At 37.3% G+C, this 19781-nt stretch overlaps 1 long non-coding RNA gene across 1 annotated transcript; it reads left to right on the plus strand.

The window, feature by feature from the left end:
• Positions 1-4187: 4187 nt before the first annotated feature.
• LOC144425244 (uncharacterized) lies at positions 4188-10547 on the plus strand. Its single transcript, XR_013477400.1, has 2 exons — positions 4188-4820; positions 10294-10547. It is a non-coding gene; the product is annotated as an uncharacterized LOC144425244 (long non-coding RNA).
• Positions 10548-19781: the final 9234 nt, after the last annotated feature.

A 19781-nucleotide genomic window follows, 5' to 3' on the forward strand; every position in this document is an offset into this window, starting at 1 on the left:
GGAAAAATCCACGCTTTCATATTGGGTTTTTCCCATTCGCCATCTATGTTTCATAGTCGATATATCATCCTCTTATGAAAATGATGTACAAATAACATACTTTCGATAATTTTCAGAGTATGGTGTTGCATATAAACTTACATCATGATTGACCTATGTAAAAGATCATCCATGTGCTCATATAACAATAATTCATTTCTTTCGCTTGCTTTTAGTAAATTTAAAATCCCTACCAGTTTACACTTGAAAATTGAACGCATACTACTTATCATTTTATCTATTTCATCATATTTTACTGAATTTCGATATTCCCAAATTGTTGATTTTCCGCATAATATTGTGATTAATTTTGATTTGCATTCCGAATCGTTTGCTATAATAGTATTTTGATTAATATCTATGCAACACCATTGCCAAAAATCACTAGACCAGTCACATTCTAAAAATAAATGGCACACAGTTTCTTCAACATTATTTTCGCATAAGACACACATTCCTGGTTCATCAATGAACCAGTGTTTTATTTTGTCTCCAGTGGGCAACCCATTATGAATTAACTTCCAACATAACTCTTTATACTTGTTTCCAATATTTATTTTCCATATTTTATTCCAATTAATTGCCATAGTTAGGTGAAATTTATTAAAGATGTATTCCTTATGGTTTTCCAAAAATGTATCATTTTTCTTACTTTGTAAATTCCTATAAATTTGATTAGTGGTCAAGTCTTTCGACCTATTGTACCTATCAATTAATATTCTTGTTTGACCAAATTCCCTATTCCTTGATAATATCTCTCTCCATTCTATTTGAAGTGCTTCCCATTTTTGCCGTAATTCATTTTCGCACTTATTTATCAAGCAGTTTTTTCTTAAAATACTTATTGCAGAGTTTTCTAGCTGGGGGTACACTCTTTTGGAAATATAATATATTGTTTTGCCAAAGATATCACTAAAAGTAATTATTTTTGCCTGAACCCAATTTGATTTAGCAGTTATTTCAATATTATTTCTATCTAATATTAGAGGATTGTGCCAAATTATTTCCTGTGATATTTCTGCTATATTTTGTGGTTGATTCCATTTTAAGCCAATTTGTTTGAATGAGTTGATTATACTAGTATAAAATTTCGGTATATGTATATTGGTTTCCAATTTAAAGTTCAAATACAAGCATTCTAAGTTACCTTTCGATAACACATCAAAATAGTTATTTACAAAATACTTTGCTCTCTGAGACCATGGATTATTACAACCTTCAAGCAATTTTAACACCCATTTTACCTGTGAAGCTTTAATTTGATTCCTAATGTTCATCATTTTCACCCCTCCTTCGAAAATTTGGCTACAGCTGATATTTCTATTAATCCTGTAATCATTTGTGCTTTATCATTCCAAATAAATTTCCAGATTATCGTTTCGATTTTTTGAATATATTTTTCCGGCATAAACTCAAAACTAGCCATATACCCTAATTTAGACAGCATCAAAGATTTTGCAACAACAACTATTCCTACAATGGTTAAATTTCGTCCCTTCCATAGGTTTACAATTTTTTGAACATTTGCAAGAATATTAGACCAGTTTTTGTCTCTAGACTTTTGGGAGTTTCCTATATATATTCCTAATAATTTTATCTCTTCCCTTTTTAAAGCAATATCCTTATAGGTATTATTTATTTGCCAGCTTCGAGAGGATCCACATAATAATATCGTACTTTTATGTTTTATCCCTATTAATTTTTTGACCTGTACCACTTTCCAACAACTCCATTAATTTTAATACTGAATCTACAGACGACATTGACTCAAGCATGAGTGTTATGTCGTCTGCGAACCCATTATATACATCTTTTTGATTTGTGCAATTCTTGAATCCGATAATGTCTCTATTGCATCTTATATTGGTTGATATTAATTCTGAAATAAATAAATATAACAATGGAGAAAGTGGACATCCCTGCCTTAACCCCCTTGACATAAAAAATTTTTCTGAGAAATATCCATTTACATTTATTCTAGAAGACGTGTTTTTATATAAAGTAATTATCCAATTAATAAGGTATTTTCCAAATCCAAATTTTTTTAATAATTTAACAAGTATATCCCTATCTACCATATCATATGCTTTTTTTGATCTATCGAAAAAATAAGTAATGGTAAATTTTCTTTATTTGCCCAAAATATATCGTCCCAAATCGAAAGAAGATTTTGATGAATTGATCGTCCAGGAACGAACGCAGTTTGATTGATGTCAATTAGGTCTGGTAATACAGTTTCAATTCTGTTCGCAATAATTTTAGCTATTAATTTGTAATCAAAATTTAGCAATGTTAAAGGCCTCCAATTCCTCATGTCCTCATTTTCTCCACTTACCAAAGTTACCCTAGCAGACATCTCTCAGCGGACATCTCTCTCGTTTTCGGAACGGTAAAATAGCGCTGCCAGAAAACGATTTAACATGCCACTTAAATGCCGCGTCGGAAAAAAGAAAAGCTAGTCGCAAAGTACTTGCCGGATTTACGGCGAAATTTTGCTACACTCGGAATTACACAAAACTTATCTGAAATTTCCGATGGCCGGGCAGATTTTTGAAGATGATATAAAAAAGAACCTATATTGAAGTCATCCTAATTCAAGTTTTCTGAAATTTATATGTTGGGAACATATAATATTACATTGTCAAACATGGCCAAAAAGAAATTTCACATTAAAATTAATAAATGTCGGCATTTTAACCCCAAATTTTGTACTTTTCGATTAGGTGCCCCACTTTTAGATAAGATATCTCAAAAAAAAACATATTGTGAACTCATTTGGAACCAAGTTTCAGAAAAATTGTATGTCGGGAACATATAATAATATCTTGTTAAACATGGCCCAAACAGGAATTTTACATCAAAATTAGTGAATATCGGCATTTTAAACCAAAATTTTGGACTTTTCGATCACGTGCCCCACTTTTGAATGAAATATCTCAAAAGAACATAGGATAGGATAGGATGGGATTTACATTTATCCCGGGGGAGAGGAAAGCCGATAAGACGGCTTATCCATATATCGAACCACGGCCTCTCGTCCGGTTACCATTCCAAGTCGGATATGGGATTAGTTATATATTCAGTAATCAGTAATCAGTAGTTTATTTCTCACCATACTTAAAATAGGCACAAACATACAAATTGCAATAAATTAAATTATAAATTTGCCATATTTCAGGGTGAAGGAGACGCGAGAAACCAATACTGGTTATCGAGCAGCGGCACCTATAAAATAAGTCTAACACTATAATTTAAAAAACAAAAAAACGAACTAAGTTTAAATAAATTGAGGAAAAAAATACATAAATTATCTCGAGACGATCTGCTGTAACCAGCAATCGCTCGCTTCAACCAAAGTGACTATAATAGTCACTTAGGCTTCAACAAAAGAAAAGACAACTCCGAACACCACTGATTCGGTAGCCATGGAGATGGCGTTATTGTTTGTTTCCGGAAGCATGGGCTTGGTGGTGGAGGAAGCCGTAACCGACCAGCGGTTACGTGAACCACCCAACGACATATTGTGAAGTAACCTCGAACCAAGTTTGAGAAAAATTGTATGTCGGGAACATATAATAATATCTTGTCAAACATGGCACAATCATGAATTTTACATAAAAATCAGTGAATATCGGCATTTTAACCCAAAATTTTGATCTTTTCAATTACGTGCCCCACTTTTAAATAAAATATCCCAAAAGAACATATTGTGAAGTAACCTCGAACCAAGTTTGAAAAAAATTGTATGTCGGGAACATATATTAATTCCTTGTTAAACATGGCCCAAACAGGAATTTTACATCAAAATCAGTGAATATCGGCATTTTGACCCAAAATTTTGATCTTTTCGATTACGTGCCCCACTTTTGAATAAAATATCCTAAAAGAACATATTGTGAAGTAACCTCGAACCAAGTTTGAGAAAAATTGTATGTCGGGAACATATATAAATATCTTGTTAAACATGGCTCAAACAGGAATTTTACATCAAAATCAGTAAATATCGGCATTTTAACCCAAAATTTTGATCTTTTCGATTACGTGCCCCACTTTATAATAAAATATCCTAGAAGAACATATTGTGAAGTAACCTCGAACCAAGTTTGAGAAAAATTGTATGTCGGGAACATATATTAATATCTTTGTAGCGAATGTGCATTGTGTAACTATGAATTATAATGTATTTAACCCTTTCATTTTAATAGTGTGTTCCATTCCCCACAATAGGTCATTTTATTGTAGCAACACTGATTACTGATTACATGTACTGCCTTTCTCGGATCGACCAATTTGATGACGTATCGTCCCGGCTTGCCGAGAGGGCTGCATAATATTGTTTTCTAGATCCACTTCTGTTTTACTGCGTTAAGTGTGATGTGTTTTGATCCACTCCTGATTTACTGTGTTAAGAGTTAAGTGTGTCTCAATTTTATCTGTTTTCGGAATTTGGATTGTGCATCTTCCTATAATATACAACAACGATTAGCATCAACACTGTGTGCTTATTATCGTCTGAAGGAGTCCAGATTGGAGTCACATTCCATAACGCGTGTCAAAACAATAACGCGGGAATCGAACTTAAACATATAGGGTGAAAGTCTCTATCCCATCATCAGCATCTCATCTCTTTCTCCCTATATTTTGATGACCTCCGACGTGTAAAGACACGCAACCGCTTGGAAATTCAATTCAACAAGTTGGAAAAATCAATTCAACAACTGGAAAATCAACTTCATGATGGCAATTCAGGAATTCAACAATGAAGACAGCAGCCTTTCCAAGTAAATACCTTTTCATATTTATTCTCGAGACGTTTTCACGGACAAAGGATTCAAACGAACATTATATATTGTTTTTTTACTGTAATGTGTAATTTTTATATAGGAATGCCAGATACACACTTTATGCGTTCGTTGCGTTCCGTCGCCGCTAGATTTTAGTGTTACGCATGTCAAGTACCAGACAGTCGCAACGCCTTAAACAAAAGCAAGATTCAGAAAGCAGACGCTCTGATTCAACCTCACTTAAAACTCAACCACAAAGGATAAGTGTAGCAATACAAACTACTAAAATTCGTTCACGCAAAACCACACAGTGCACAATGACATCTTCGCCTACAGCTACAGAACTTATCTCTTATGAGAACACTACACCAGGATCATCAAGCTCTTCTACATCTTCAATAACTACAGAGAATGTCAGTTCTGAGAACCCTACACCGCGCTCATCCAGTTCTTCCACCTCTTCGAATACGGAGACGGTTATGTTGCCTGATAACTATATAAAATTTTTGACAAACGCGAGCCTATTGGGAGCACGCTGTCAGGCAATGGATTGATAATATTACTGCTTCATTCACATATTTCGGAATCATCGATCCTGATTTTAAACTCAAATATGTAATTCAGAGTTTCACGCCAGACCAGTATGCTAGAATGGAGGAGTTTATGCCAGATCGAGACACTAAAATAACGAAGGATGATTATGATAACTTTATTGACGCTATCAAACAAATTTTCGAGTTGAATTTCATCGACCAAATCGAGGCGTTAGGCCCTAAATGCAAGAATATGACACCTACCCAAATATACAGCTTAATTTGTCGTACACTAGATTTTCACGCTTCAAAAAACCCGATTCCGGAGCAAATATTACGGTTTTATTTTGTTCAACTTGTACCAGAGCCAGTGGCGATTTTCGTAAGGCGACTTTTTGCAAAAAGTGGAACAAAACGCTCCATGAGTCAAATTGTAGACATGGCAGAAACATTCTGGGATACAAATTCCGCATCAGGCGTTGCTACTAATTCTAAAACAACACCACAATCTGACACAAGAGCTTATTCAGAGTTGTTGGCAGAGATGAAACAGCTTAAAACTCAGTTAGACAAGGTTACACAGGAAAAACAGCAAACCTACCGCTCAAATTACAACCGTCAGCAGAGAGGCAATGATTACCAGGACAGACCACCTCAGAGATACAACAATTTGAGAGGACCGCCTAGACGCGATCGCCAATATCGTGGTCCACCCCCGAAACTTCACGGTCCGCCTTTTCGACACAATAATGGACCGCCAATGAACATTTCTCAACAAAACACGGACCCCAATCTCTGTTACTATCACGCGACTTTTGGCGACAAAGCTTACAAATGCAAAGGTGTAGGATGTGCCATGGCTCCTCAAAATTTCCACTAAGATCGGGTCAAAGTTGTCGAAAACCCGAAAGAATCTGTGCAACAGCAAACCCAGCATGGCAACAACCAACTTCTCTTATGTACATAATTGATGAATCGAGTCGACGTCGATTTCTTGTCGATTCTGGGTCATTTCTTTCAATTATTCCAGCTGATTTTATACCTATAAAGAAACCACTTAGTCATTCCCTTTATGCCATCAATGGTACGAAGATACCATGGTATGGGACTCGTTTGTTAACCCTTGATCTTGGAGATGGTCTTACCTACAACTTTGAATTTCAAATCGCGAAAGTGCGAACCCCTATCATTGGCATTGATTTCCTGACCAAATACAACTTATTACTCGATGTGGGTTCAGCTACATTGAAAAATCCACGCTCTCAACACTACATTAAAGGCAGGAGAACCTTTATGCCGACAATTGCTGCTTCATTCATTTCACCTAGCCACGATAGTCGAGTTACAAACTTACTACGGAAATATGAAGATATTACTATTCCTAAACATACATCTGTTCGCTTTAAACACAATACAGTACATCGAATACAAACAAATGGACAAATTATTTCAGCCAAACCAAGAAGAGTACCCTTTCACTTACAGGCTTCTGTGGAACAAGAAATTAAAACTTTATTAGCCTTAGGAGATATAATTCCATGTAATTCCGTTTATAATTCTCCAGTTACCATCGTTCCAAAGCGGGGTTCTAATGCTATCAGGCTGTGCCTCGATTTTCGACTTTTGAATTCAATCACAATCAAGGAAAAACACCCCGTGCCACACTTGTACGATTTTGTCAATAAATTGCATGGCTGTCGACATTTCACTACACTTGATCTCACAAAAGCTTATAATCATATTCCTACCTTGGAATCGGATCAACCAAAAACAGCCTTTTCCTGCAACAATAAGATGTACATGTTTAAAACTCTTTGTTTCGGGCTAGCATCTGCCCCAGCGACGTTCAATTACTTCATGACCGAAGTTTTAGCGAACATCGACAATATATTTGTATTCTTCGACGATATTCTCATTGCAACCAAAAGAGAGGAAGAACATTTCAGAACACTAGATCAAGTTCTAGAACGCTTACACATTTATGGACTTACTATAAATCCAGATAAATGCCATTTCAACAAATCAGAAATTAAATTCTTAGGCCATCATGTTACGCCCGAAGGAATACAACCCTTAGCCGACAAGGTGGAAGTATTGCAGAAATATCCTCAACCGAACACATTGAGAGAATTAAGATCTTTTATTGGTCTTTGTACATATTATAATCGTTTTGTAAAGAACTTTGCTACCATTATACGACCTTTAAATGAGATGACAGTTGGGAAGCCTAGTAAACGTTCTCGAATCAAATGGAATGATGAATCTTTGAAAGCTTTTGATGACATTAAACATGCTTTAGCCAATGCTACGCTGTTGGTTCATCCACATCATCAAGCACCCATTTCTTTAATTACTGATGCATCTGACATTGGAATATCAGGTGTTTTGCAAATGTTTGAAAATAATCAATGGAGACCTCTGGGCATGTTTTCGAGAGCTCTTCGTGGTCCCCAGAAAACTTATTCTACTTTTGGCAAGGAACTTTTGGCTATTTTTGAATCTATCAAATATTTTCGGCATGAATTGACAGGAAGAAAATTTCAATTAATCTCAGACTCGAAAAGCCTGGTACAGGCTATTCAAAGTCCGAAAGAGCGATTAATCCAACGGGAGGCCCGTCAGCTTGAATACATATCAACTTTCGATTTCACAGTAAAACACATTGCCGGTGCATTGAATATCGCAGCGGACACATTGAGCCTAATTGAAATTCACCCCGCAGAGCATGGTGGAATAAATGCCATTGTACCTCAACAGGAAATTATCCCGTTAACTGACATCTATAACGCACAACAAAACGACCACGAGCTAAAGCAACTTTTAACGAACGCAAGCAAGCATTCTCTACAGTTAGTACAATTTCCAGTTCCAGGATCGGCGGGAAACATTATTTGTGACGTCAGCCTTGCTGGCAAACCTCGAACATATATTCCAACTTCATTACGATATCGTATTATCAACCTAACTCATAATTTGTGTCATCCAGGAATATCAGGAACTCAACAACTTATAAAAGACAGTTATGTCTGGCCGAATATGAGTAAAGACATCCGTAAGTTTGTTCGTGAGTGCATACGATGCCAGAAAGCAAAAGTTCAACGACACATACGCACAGAATTGAAAAACATCAAAGTTCCAGATGAACGTTTTAGCACTATCAACGTAGATTTACTTGGACCACTCCCCCAATCTCATGGTTATGTTTATTTGCTTATGATAATTGACAGATATACAAGATATCCAATTTGTGTTCCATTGAAGGACAGTTTGACTAATACAATCGTACACACTTTCACTAATAATTATATAAGCCATTTTGGTGCTCCTAGTACCGTTATTACAGATAATGGACCGCAATTTACATCAACAACTTGGAAAGATTTCATGACATTCCTTGGTTCAAAACATATATTGACAGCGCCATATCGTCCTCAAGAAAATTCTTTAGTTGAGCGTCTCAATCGAACTGTTAAAGCTTCTCTTAGAGCTTGTGAACATCCATCTGACTGGTTTCCGAATTTGGGTTTTGTATTACTTGGCATTCGATCAGTTGTTAAAGAAGATTTGGGTTTCAGTCCTGCTGAGTTAGTTTACGGATCAACATTACGCCTTCCAGGACAGTTTGTGGAACCCCAACCAGACGCGACAAATACTGACCCTCATACATATGTAAATAAACTTAAGAGATTTTTCAGAAATCTCTGTTCAAATCCAACACGCAAACAGCCTTCAAGGAAAACTTATATACCAAAGGACTTGAGAAGTTGTAGCCATGTATTTATCAAAATCAGTCGATCAAGAAAAGGACTGGAAAACTTCTATGAAGGACCCTTCCAGGTCTTAAAACGTGGAAGTAAGCATTTTATTGTCGACCGGAACTCAAAGCCGTATGAATGTTCAATTGACAACTTAAAAGTTGCACACCTACCAACTTCTGACCTATGGCATGCAGATATTGAGGATAGGAATCTTGGCGCCAAATCAAATGAACCACCGGCGAGCGATGTCACTGTTTCGCGCCCACGGACTTTCAATTTCAATATTTCAAATAATAATGATACGATATCCGATACAAGCACGAAACGATCAAATTGCGATGCAGAAATTCATTTTATAGATTCAGCACATCGACTGGGGCCGTCTCCGGAAATGTCGAATCAGCAACAATCAAATCAGCCGCGAAGGCTGAGAAAACTCCCACGCCATTTAAGCAAAGACTTTATTCTATCAGGCAAATTTCAGATGGATATCTGATGACCATATTTTACTACACAATACCTTGCTTTGTCATGCTTTGTATGAGTACGCAAGCCGTTGAGGGACCACTGAAATTATGTCACAAGTCGTTACATGGACAGACTTACGACATACGCAAACTAGCTATTTGTAACCGACACAAACTTCATACAATCAGAATTGTTCAGCAAACATCTACGAGACATCTGCCCTTCTTACAAATGTTGATACCAAGATTTGTAAACGTACAACGACCTACTGGCGAACCATTTCATGGCTGTTCTTCGTCAAGCGCAACCAAAAACACGTTCAAATACCTCAGTCAATGCGCACCCAATTCTGGTTTTTGCCGGAAAGGTGTGTTTACATTTGTTTGGAATGTTGAAGATACGAAAGCTTGTAGAGCTCGCAACTTTCCGAAATTCAACACTACCGAATTCTTGTTATATTACAATGCATCGGGCAATCTTACCGATTGGAAATACCGATCATTGCAAACCTTCGAAACTTGTTCTCAACTAACGAAATCTTGCATTGAATCAAACGAAGTCTATTGTGCATACAATGGCTTTGTTTTAAACGTAAATGACAACTGCCAAGACATTGTCAGATTACGTCATAAAGGCGTGGCCGCTATTTGGCCTCACTTACGCTTTATTCGTTGTACCCCTGCTTTAAATAGGTTATTTCATCTATCGAAGCTTGCCAAACTGCCGAATGTCCGTTCGCCGTACATTAACAAATGGATTGCTGCAACCAATACAACGACTTCTCAGCATACCACGACAACCCGTAGTACAATTCAACGGACAACAAGAAATACACCAGTTAACCGATGTCGAAATTGACGATGAATCGATGGAAAATGCTAGCAACTTCTCAGGTGCGAGCACCCAAGCTCAAATGGAGTCGAAAGTTTGACTGTTACAACCTTTTAATTTATCCCCACCCTATTAAGTCAACTCGATTCCGGCGGTCGTTGTATATCGTTGTATATGCGAGTTGTATATGGTGTGTATCTCGCAATGTGTCGCCTCGTTATTAATCATCTTGTATTTTATCACTTTATTCGTTTTGTATTTTATTACTTTTCTCTTATTATTATCCACTATAAAACATCAAAACACCTTAGTATAAGAATTTAAATATAACAAAAAAAAACATACAAATAAAATAATTGTGCAGTGTCAGTTTTCTTTTCTGTGTAATTACTTGTTAGTAATCAATGCCTTGTTTTTTTTAGATATCACGAGTTCTTTTACTTCTATAGAATTTGATTCAGGTTCAATTTCAGCGATTCAATGGTTCAATAATCATCTGTCAAATTACTCATTATTCAATTTACAGGATTTTTTCTTACTTATTATTTTATTTCAAATAACCTCTAACGCCAATTTTACAATCTTAAACACCAAACCAATTTCGGTTTAATTATCAAGTACTAAATCCGACATTTGTTTCTTCTCAGGCCCTTCCTTTAAACATCAAAGTGTTTTACATTCTTTTAGGTCCTTTCTTTCAAGTATTGTCGCCATTTTGCTTACTATTTCGTTACAATTCCATTTTAAAATGTTAAGCATTTCTAAGCAACATAGAGAGAGACCCTTTGATCTTTTTTCTCGTATTTTGTTTTCACTCGTATACGGCGTATATTTTCTTGTATACCTCAACCATTACTCATTATATCGTACTAATATCTTTTATTAATTCGTGTTATTTTGTTTTCTTTCACTTCATCTCTCGGCGGCCGGACTCCAAAATTTAAAAAATTATCAAGTTAATTTTTTTTACTGTCGAGGGGGAATTGTGTAGCGAATGTGCATTGTGTAACTATGAATTATAATGTATTTAACCCTTTCATTTTAATAGTGTGTTCCATTCCCCACAATAGGTCATTTTATTGTAGCAACACTGATTACTGATTACATGTACTGCCTTTCTCGTATCGACCAATTTGATGACGTATCGTCCCGGCTTGCCGAGAGGGCTGCATAATATTGTTTTCTAGATCCACCTTCTGTTTTACTGCGTTAAGTGTGATGTGTTTTGATCCACTCCTGATTTACTGTGTTAAGAGTTAAGTGTGTCTCAATTTTATCTGTTTTCGGAATTTGGATTGTGCATCTTCCTATAATATACAACAACGATTAGCATCAACACTGTGTGCTTATTATCGTCTGAAGGAGTCCAGATTGGAGTCACATTCCATAACGCGTGTCAAAACAATAACGCGGGAATCGAACTTAAACATATAGGGTGAAAGTCTCTATCCCATCATCAGCATCTCATCTCTTTCTCCCTTTATCTTGTTAAACATGGCCCAAACAGGAATTTTACATCAAAATTAGTGAATATCGGCATTTTAACCCAAAAGTTTATAGTCACTTTGGTGGATACCGTACCGTAAAGTGCTGGCATTTTAAGTACTGTACTTGATACGAAATGCTAATATATTTTACTGAATGTTAATAAGGATTGTAGTTCTTGACTCACAGGTGCGAAGTTTTATTGGGTACAGTGGGATAACAAAGGCTTACAACGAAGCATATTACTGTAATATATACGAATACTGCACTTTTTTTAAACTTTGCAACTTTCATACCAATGCATGCCCGACCCTCGACCCCAAAATATTGGATGTTTCTCCAAACCGGCGTCATCTTTCTTGTTTATCTGTGAAGCATTGGTATGTCAGTCGTTGGCTATAGTGAGCACGGCGCGAAATATCTATTGCAAAATTTGACAGAGAGAGAGACAGATTTATTATTCGTCAATCAGAAAAAACAGTTATGATATATCAAATATGATAATAATAATAGTAAATAGCCTGTAGGATTAAAATGTAGCCTGTTCTTGAATGAAAAATGCATACTGTATATTTAGAATCTGGGACATAAGTTGAGATAAGTTATATTCTATCTGATGCAACGATTAACATACTGATCTGATGCAACTGGGACGTATCAAGGCAATGAGATTATATAAACATTGATCAAGCCAAGATTAGAAAATATTTTTGAGTTGACACGTGCATACTTGTTCAAAGTTTCCTGGTCTAGTGCAGTAGTGTGTCCCAGATTTTGCAGGCAATTGCAACAACAAAATTTGGATTCATTAACTTTGCACCTACGTAATTTAAACCAGTACATTTCACAGATAGAGGTTTGCACCCACGGATGGACGTTTGTACCCAAAGACGTGGCAACCAAGAACGTTTGCATTCTTGGAATAACGGACCGGTGCACGAGTTAGTTAAGCTCGCTGTTAATCGTATGGCTGTAATTTTCGGGCACTCGCCTTCTCTTTTGATGAAACTTATTCAACATTAGATATCTTTCTTTCTAGAAGCTAGACCAAGGTTTGCCAAACTGTGTGCCCCGGCACACTAGTGTGCCGCCAAGATCTTGGAAGTATGCCGCGAATCTTCACAAAATTCCTGAGATTTTTATCACAATAAATAACACTGCAACATGAACTTTATTATTATGCAATCAGTAATGGGCGTAGTCCGGTATCACACATATATAGGGTGATCCAAAAAACGGCACCCAGTCCACTTGGAACATATTGTATGGGTTCAGTTTTTTGGGGTCACGCTATATAAAGATTTATTATTCTATTTTCGTGATTCTGCATATATTAATTTTTTGCACTGACAGAAATTAAACGCTGAAAACGATAAAGACTTGTTACAAATGACCCGCGAAATCTTGTTTACTGCCGAAACGCATATTATTTACAGATAAGGAATTTATAACACTGGTTTGTAGTAAGTGTGCCGCGACTTTTCACTCTTGTTGTTAGTGTGACGCGAGCTGAAACAGTTTGGAAACCCCTGGCGCGGCGGTGTGGCTCAACGTGCTACGCGTTAGGAATACGCTCACCACCGCACCTCTAATTACTCTGCGTGGGTTCGCAGGTTCGAATCCCATGTAGGGATGGTTATGTGCGAGAGGATTGCTGGACTCCTCGCCGTCGTTGGGTGGTTCAGGTAACCGCTGGTCGGCTACGGCTTCCTCCACCACCAAGTCCATGCTTCCGAAAACAAACAATACAGTATAACTAATCCCATACCCGACTTGGAATGGTAACCGGACGAGAGGCCGTGGTTCGCCATATGGATAAGCCGTCTTATCGGCTTACCTCTCCCCCGGGATAAATATGTAAATCCTATCCTAACTAGACAACCTCATGAGCTTGTGCCCGTTAAACACGGACGTGCTTTCATCGTATCACAGCCTAAAATACACTGTGTGCAAACAATATAATGAAGAAACGTAAATACGGCATTTCGGGGCGATTGTTTATGTTATTTTGAACTGCTGGTTGTGATCTATTTTCAAAACTGGAATTTGTTTATAAAAAGCCAAAACAACGTAAGCGATGTCAGTTGGGCCTGGTCGTGAATGACATGTCTGTACTTCATCATCGAATTTACTACCTTTTCCATGCGTCTTTTTTTGGTATAACGAGAAAACAGTACGTTATTTTAGTTACAGCAATGTGTAATGATAAGAAAGCTGTCAGAGATATCAAGATCTGCGAGTGTTACAGAGAACGTATCGATGACATGTGCATGAAGAAGCAACCTAGTTAGTCCTACTTAAAAATTACAAAAAAGCATTCGATGGAGAGTAGATGTTGCTATAGCAGCTGCAAGTTTAAATAGAGTGGATGTAGAGTGGAGTGGAATTAGTGAATGTTTAGGTAAATTTTCGTGGTCATTGTGGCATTCTTTTTGTTGTCCCTTTTATATATATGATTGTGTCGAATTTAGTGACTATTTAATATTGAGTTGTTCGGTTGCTATATTTGCTGCTTCAATGCAGCTACAAGGTGTCGCTGACTGGATGACTCTTTGAGTCTTTCGCGATCCCTCGTCTATTGCAACAAGCCGATATCCGTCTTCGTAATTTGTTATATGTCTTTTTTTATTTTTTCATATCGTATATTGGTTTTGCATGACGAAAATAAAATCTGAATCTGGTCGAACCTACGATATTAATGGAAATAGATCTCAACGACGGCAAAAAGCAATCATTTGAGCGGGGGTCAAGGAAAATTTACAAGAACTTATCGTGAAAACCACAGACCAGCATATCATACAAAAACAATTGCACTGGTACATGACTGTCATCAACATTTCAGGAATCAAGCAAACAATCAGTCTCAGGCGGTATGTCAATTTACAGAATTTTAACACCAGATAGGTATCTGGACCAGGACCTCCTATGATTAGACAGAATTCAACTCTTCAAGTTTAACGCCCGAATACACGGAGGCCGGAGACACGTCATTGATCGCTCAGTACAGGAAAGCATTGCTTAAAAACTAGTCGTTTATAATCATTATTGCTGGAACATGCCTCATAGGCCATAACCTATTTTCATTGAATTCAACATGCTAGTAATACAAAGAGGTTAAATAACATTAAAATCAATAGTTACATTCCACATTTGCCACAGGCTGAATAATCCCATACTCGACTTGAATTGGTTTGGACGAGAGTCCGTGGTTCACCATTTAATTAAATCATCTTATAGAATTTTCCTTCCCCCGTGATAAATATGTAAATCATATCCTAAAAATCTACGATAGATGGAGCTAAAGTTAGTTGCCATTCCATAAATAATATGGAAATAATATTTCGAAACAACACATTAGATTGAAAAGGGTCAGTCGGTTTTCACAATTTAAATCGCGAAACACCCACAAAATGAGCAATGAAAATACGATATATACGAATTATTTATACGGAATATAAACCGAGGAAATTTCATGGCAAACATTGATAAAAAAAAAAATTATTTTAATGAATTTTTTGTAAAAAGCAACCTCGAATTTGTACAAACGACTCAGCACCCAATCGTTTCAGCCACAAGTTAAAATACCGTTCATATTTATGTATTACTTGTTTATAAATTTTGAAAACTCATGCAAACTACGCCTCTCCAATTTTAGGATAGGATTTACATATTTATCCAGGGGGAGAGGAAAACTGATAAGACGGCTTAATCATATGGCGAACCACGGCCTCTCGTCCGGTTACCAGTCCAGGTCGGGTATGGGATTAGTTAGCCAGTTATTTGATTTTTCAAAGGCATGATGGTGGATGAAACCGACCAGCGGTTACGTGAACCACCCTACGGCGGCGAGGAGTCCAGCAATCCTCTCGCACATGATCATCCCCGCATGGGATTCGAACCTGCGAACCCACGAAAGGTAATCAGAGATGCGGTGGCGATTGTATTCCTAACGCTTTGCACGATGGGCCACACCGCCTTTATTTTGTAGCCTTCGATATTTGCCGGTACTGCCCGTCGTAGTCGCTGCTAATAGCCGAATATATTTTACGGGTCTTGTTCATGGCTGAAACTTTAGTAATTAGAGTGAACGTGTTCACAGCTATCACGAAATTAAAAAAAAATTACTCACTACTTTGTTGTTAAAATTGCAGTCCCAAAAAACGCAAATCGTGAAATTGTTCACGACCCCAATTTTTATTATCAATAAAAACAACCCTTGTCATACACATAATACATGTAATACAATTTTACTTGAAAAAAATTAGTTAGGCTACATATAGTTTTCCAATTTTTTACATGCAGAGTCAATTTACACTTTTTAGCGGCAATAATACAGTTATTGTTAACATTTTCCACGAAGTATCAAAATTGAGAAAATCGAGGTCTTTTTTCAATGCTGCATATTTTTCACTATCACGAATATCACATAGAAATTTAGAAAACACATCAAAACTCGGTTTGTTCTTCTGAATTCAGCATCTATATATATAAAAACGGACAGCCAATTATACGCAGTTGATAAATTGCAAATTAGGTATATCATCATACCGTATGAAACATTCTTTTATACTAAGGCAAAAATTCATATCCTCTGTTTTTCCATTGGTCTATCTCAAACCAAAATTGACTTGTTATGGGACAATATTAAAACAAATGTAATAAGGTTTCAATATGTTGTTTACAAAATTCACAGATATTTGTATCCACTAATTCAAAACCATGTAATGTATAGTTGAGAACTATAGATTTATAAAAAAGTTTAATTTGGATTTGTTTCAATTGTTGATGAAAACGAATTTTTGAAGTAGCTGTCCCACTTCACATTGGGAATATTAAAAGACTCTTTGCCAAAATGATTTGTACATAATAGGGGGAACAAACTTTTTCATTATTATTCTGTTACAAGCACTTTTACACAAGTAGTTTTCAGTAGTTGTTGTGAGAAATGTCATAAAATCATGATCAATTAAACATTTACGATTAAACCAGCTTATTTTCCGTTTACATCTACCGTATTTGCTCGTTTAATAGCCCGGGCGCTTATTTATTTAAACATACTCACTAACCGGGCCCTTATTCAAGCAGGGGCGCTTGTTATTTTTAAAGTAAAATTACACACAAAAATACCGGTAGATAAGATCGATCGTTACAATAATTAAAACCGTATATTGTCATTTCCAGTTCCCAAGTATGATTTAAACGAGAATAATGAAAATTTTGACTTTTTCTACGCACCGCAGGTACAAATTCGCAAAAAAAAAACTTTTACACCGGGCGGGTATTCAAGCACCGGCCCTTATTTATTTTCATGTCTTGTTCACACGGGCGGCTATTCAAACGGGCCCTTAATCAAGACCGGACGTTAAAACCATTCACCTCAATGGTTAAAACGAGCATTTACGGTACTTTGGTTTGCTAGCGCCATCTTCTGTTAGTGCATCGCATTCCGAATCCGATAGAAACATGTGCAACACTTGCGCAACAAGCGACTGGACGCGGGGGCACGTTACTTTGTTAGCGGACTTTGTTTTTTCTCGATTTGATGCGTGCAGGTAGCGTTATCCTGGTAGTGGGGACTTTTACCCCCAAATGGGCACTATCATGATTTCTAAACAATAGGAAATACTGCAACATAGAGTTGGTTAAACTGCATGGTCTGTGTTGTGTGTGATAAAATTCTGTAGTTTCTGAGTTTGGGACTGGTGATTCTGCCTGTGAAGGTCATTCAGTCATGGAAGCGTAGGGCGTTTGACCCCGCGATTTCCTAGTACTAAAATGCGCTACTGAAGTTCCATGAATTGTCTATGTACCCTTGATTTTTTGTTTATTTTTATTAATTATTTTATTTTCTGTTATGCTGGTTGTGGAGTCTGGGAGTAGAGATACAGAAATATCAGAATATACCTATTTATTACTGTCAGACTGTATAGTGCAGGGGTGGTCAACCGGTCAGAGACCAAGAGCCGCATTTCGCACTTTATTCCTGCAAAAAGCCACATTATAAACAAGAACATGCATGAACATCATATAGTCTATCTGGGGTCTCGTGTAGTTTCTTACCTAACACAGTAACATACTTCTAGTGGGCGTAGCAAGACAATTTTTCCACATATCAATCCTAACCCCCACCTGACTACATCATCCAAAAATGATGCCATTACAACGTCATAGTGATGTAATAGAGCCCTCCAAACTATACGAACTGCCATCCAAGACGCGCAAACGAGCACCCGAAATCGAACAGTTAGTTCTCTCGTTTTCTCGTCGCGACGATTTCAATAGGAGAGAGACCGATAATGTCAGTCAGTTCTTTATCGTCGGCGCCAATGCCATTTCGGTCGATTGTGCGTGTATTTGGCAAGCTCTATGACGTGATTATGATGTCGTAGTGATTTAATTTTTGGATGGCGTAATCAGATGGGGGTTAGGATTGACATATCAAAAAATTGTTATGCTACGGCGACTAGAAGTACGTTAGGTACGAAACTTCACGAGACCCGTCTATCTGTATATACAGTACCTTTATACAGCTCTGTTTTAATTCTAGTTCATTATAAATGGGGTCTTACTACTTACTGAATACAGCGCGAAACACCGCAAAGAGCGCAAAACAGCGCGAAACAGCGCATAACAGCGCAAAACAGAGGAAAACAGCGCGAAACAGAAGGAAACCAGCGCAAACCAGAAGGAAACAGCGCAAAACAGGAGACGCAGTCATTACCACCTCCTGCCACGAAAGAACCACGGCGCCTCTCGCCATGGTTTCATGGCGCTATTTCCGGTATATTTACAAGGTTATGTACCGGATTATAGGTCATCATGCGAAATTTTATCTACCTTTTTGGTGCTCCAGAAGTATGTGCAGCAATATGTCGCACAACCTGAATGCGCTACACACACACACACACATACTATTTTCAGGTTGTGCGCCATCTTGGTGCACATACTTCTGGAGGTCCCTTTTTACCTAACCCTAACCCTAAAGCCAACCATATCCACATGGAAATTGTTCTAAATTATGGTACCCAAAATGTGTCACCAGCGGGGGCAGACCTGCCATTACAGCATTACTGGCTACATACGTTGGTTTGTGTTTTTAATTTGCTGCCGTGGTAATCGAACTCAAAACAAGGTGCCCCGAACTCATTGCAAAATTTTTTTCTGCTTCACACTGTTTCCCGCTGTTTTGCGCTGTTTCCCCACTATTTTGCGCTGTTTCCCTCTGTTTCGCGCTCTTTTGCGGTGTTTCGCGCTCTTTGCGGTGTTTCGCGCTGTATTCAGTAAGTAGTAAGACCGTTATAAATGTCATCAACCAATATGATTATGTCAAAAATTTACAAGCCATTTATTGTTATGTATGCTACTTAGTGGGACTTCTGTCATTCCTTGGATTGAATAATCCTCTTTAAATTTGGCTTGTATGTCGTTGTTGCTAAGCAAAGCAGTTTTTTTCACATCCCATGGGTGTCAGTCAAAAACAGATCAATGCTTTCAGGCTTTGCTTTTACGTGTTTTAGGGTAAAAATCCCAGATTCGCAGACGTAACTATGTTGATCCAAACATTGACAATATCCGAAGCGCAGCTTATTTGACATTGGGGTATATTTCCATTTTTTCCATAACTCAATGGTCCCTTTCCTTAAAGCGCATTTCGGTTAGTCTTCCTCATAGAGATCGATCATTCTCAACTCAGTTGCAGCCTCATCTGAGAGACTGAGACAATAGGGAATTTTGAACAATCCGTCTGAGAATTGAACGAGTCGTCGACGACGTAACTTGTAACGTTTTATCTGCACTTCAATTACTTCACTCAAATGGTAAACTGCGCATTTTCTGCCGAACGTCGTATTGGATACGATTACGACAGTCGTTGCAGTGCAATC

This window comes from Styela clava, chromosome 7, assembly GCF_964204865.1.
Source record: "Styela clava chromosome 7, kaStyClav1.hap1.2, whole genome shotgun sequence".
Taxonomy (NCBI): domain Eukaryota; kingdom Metazoa; phylum Chordata; class Ascidiacea; order Stolidobranchia; family Styelidae; genus Styela; species Styela clava.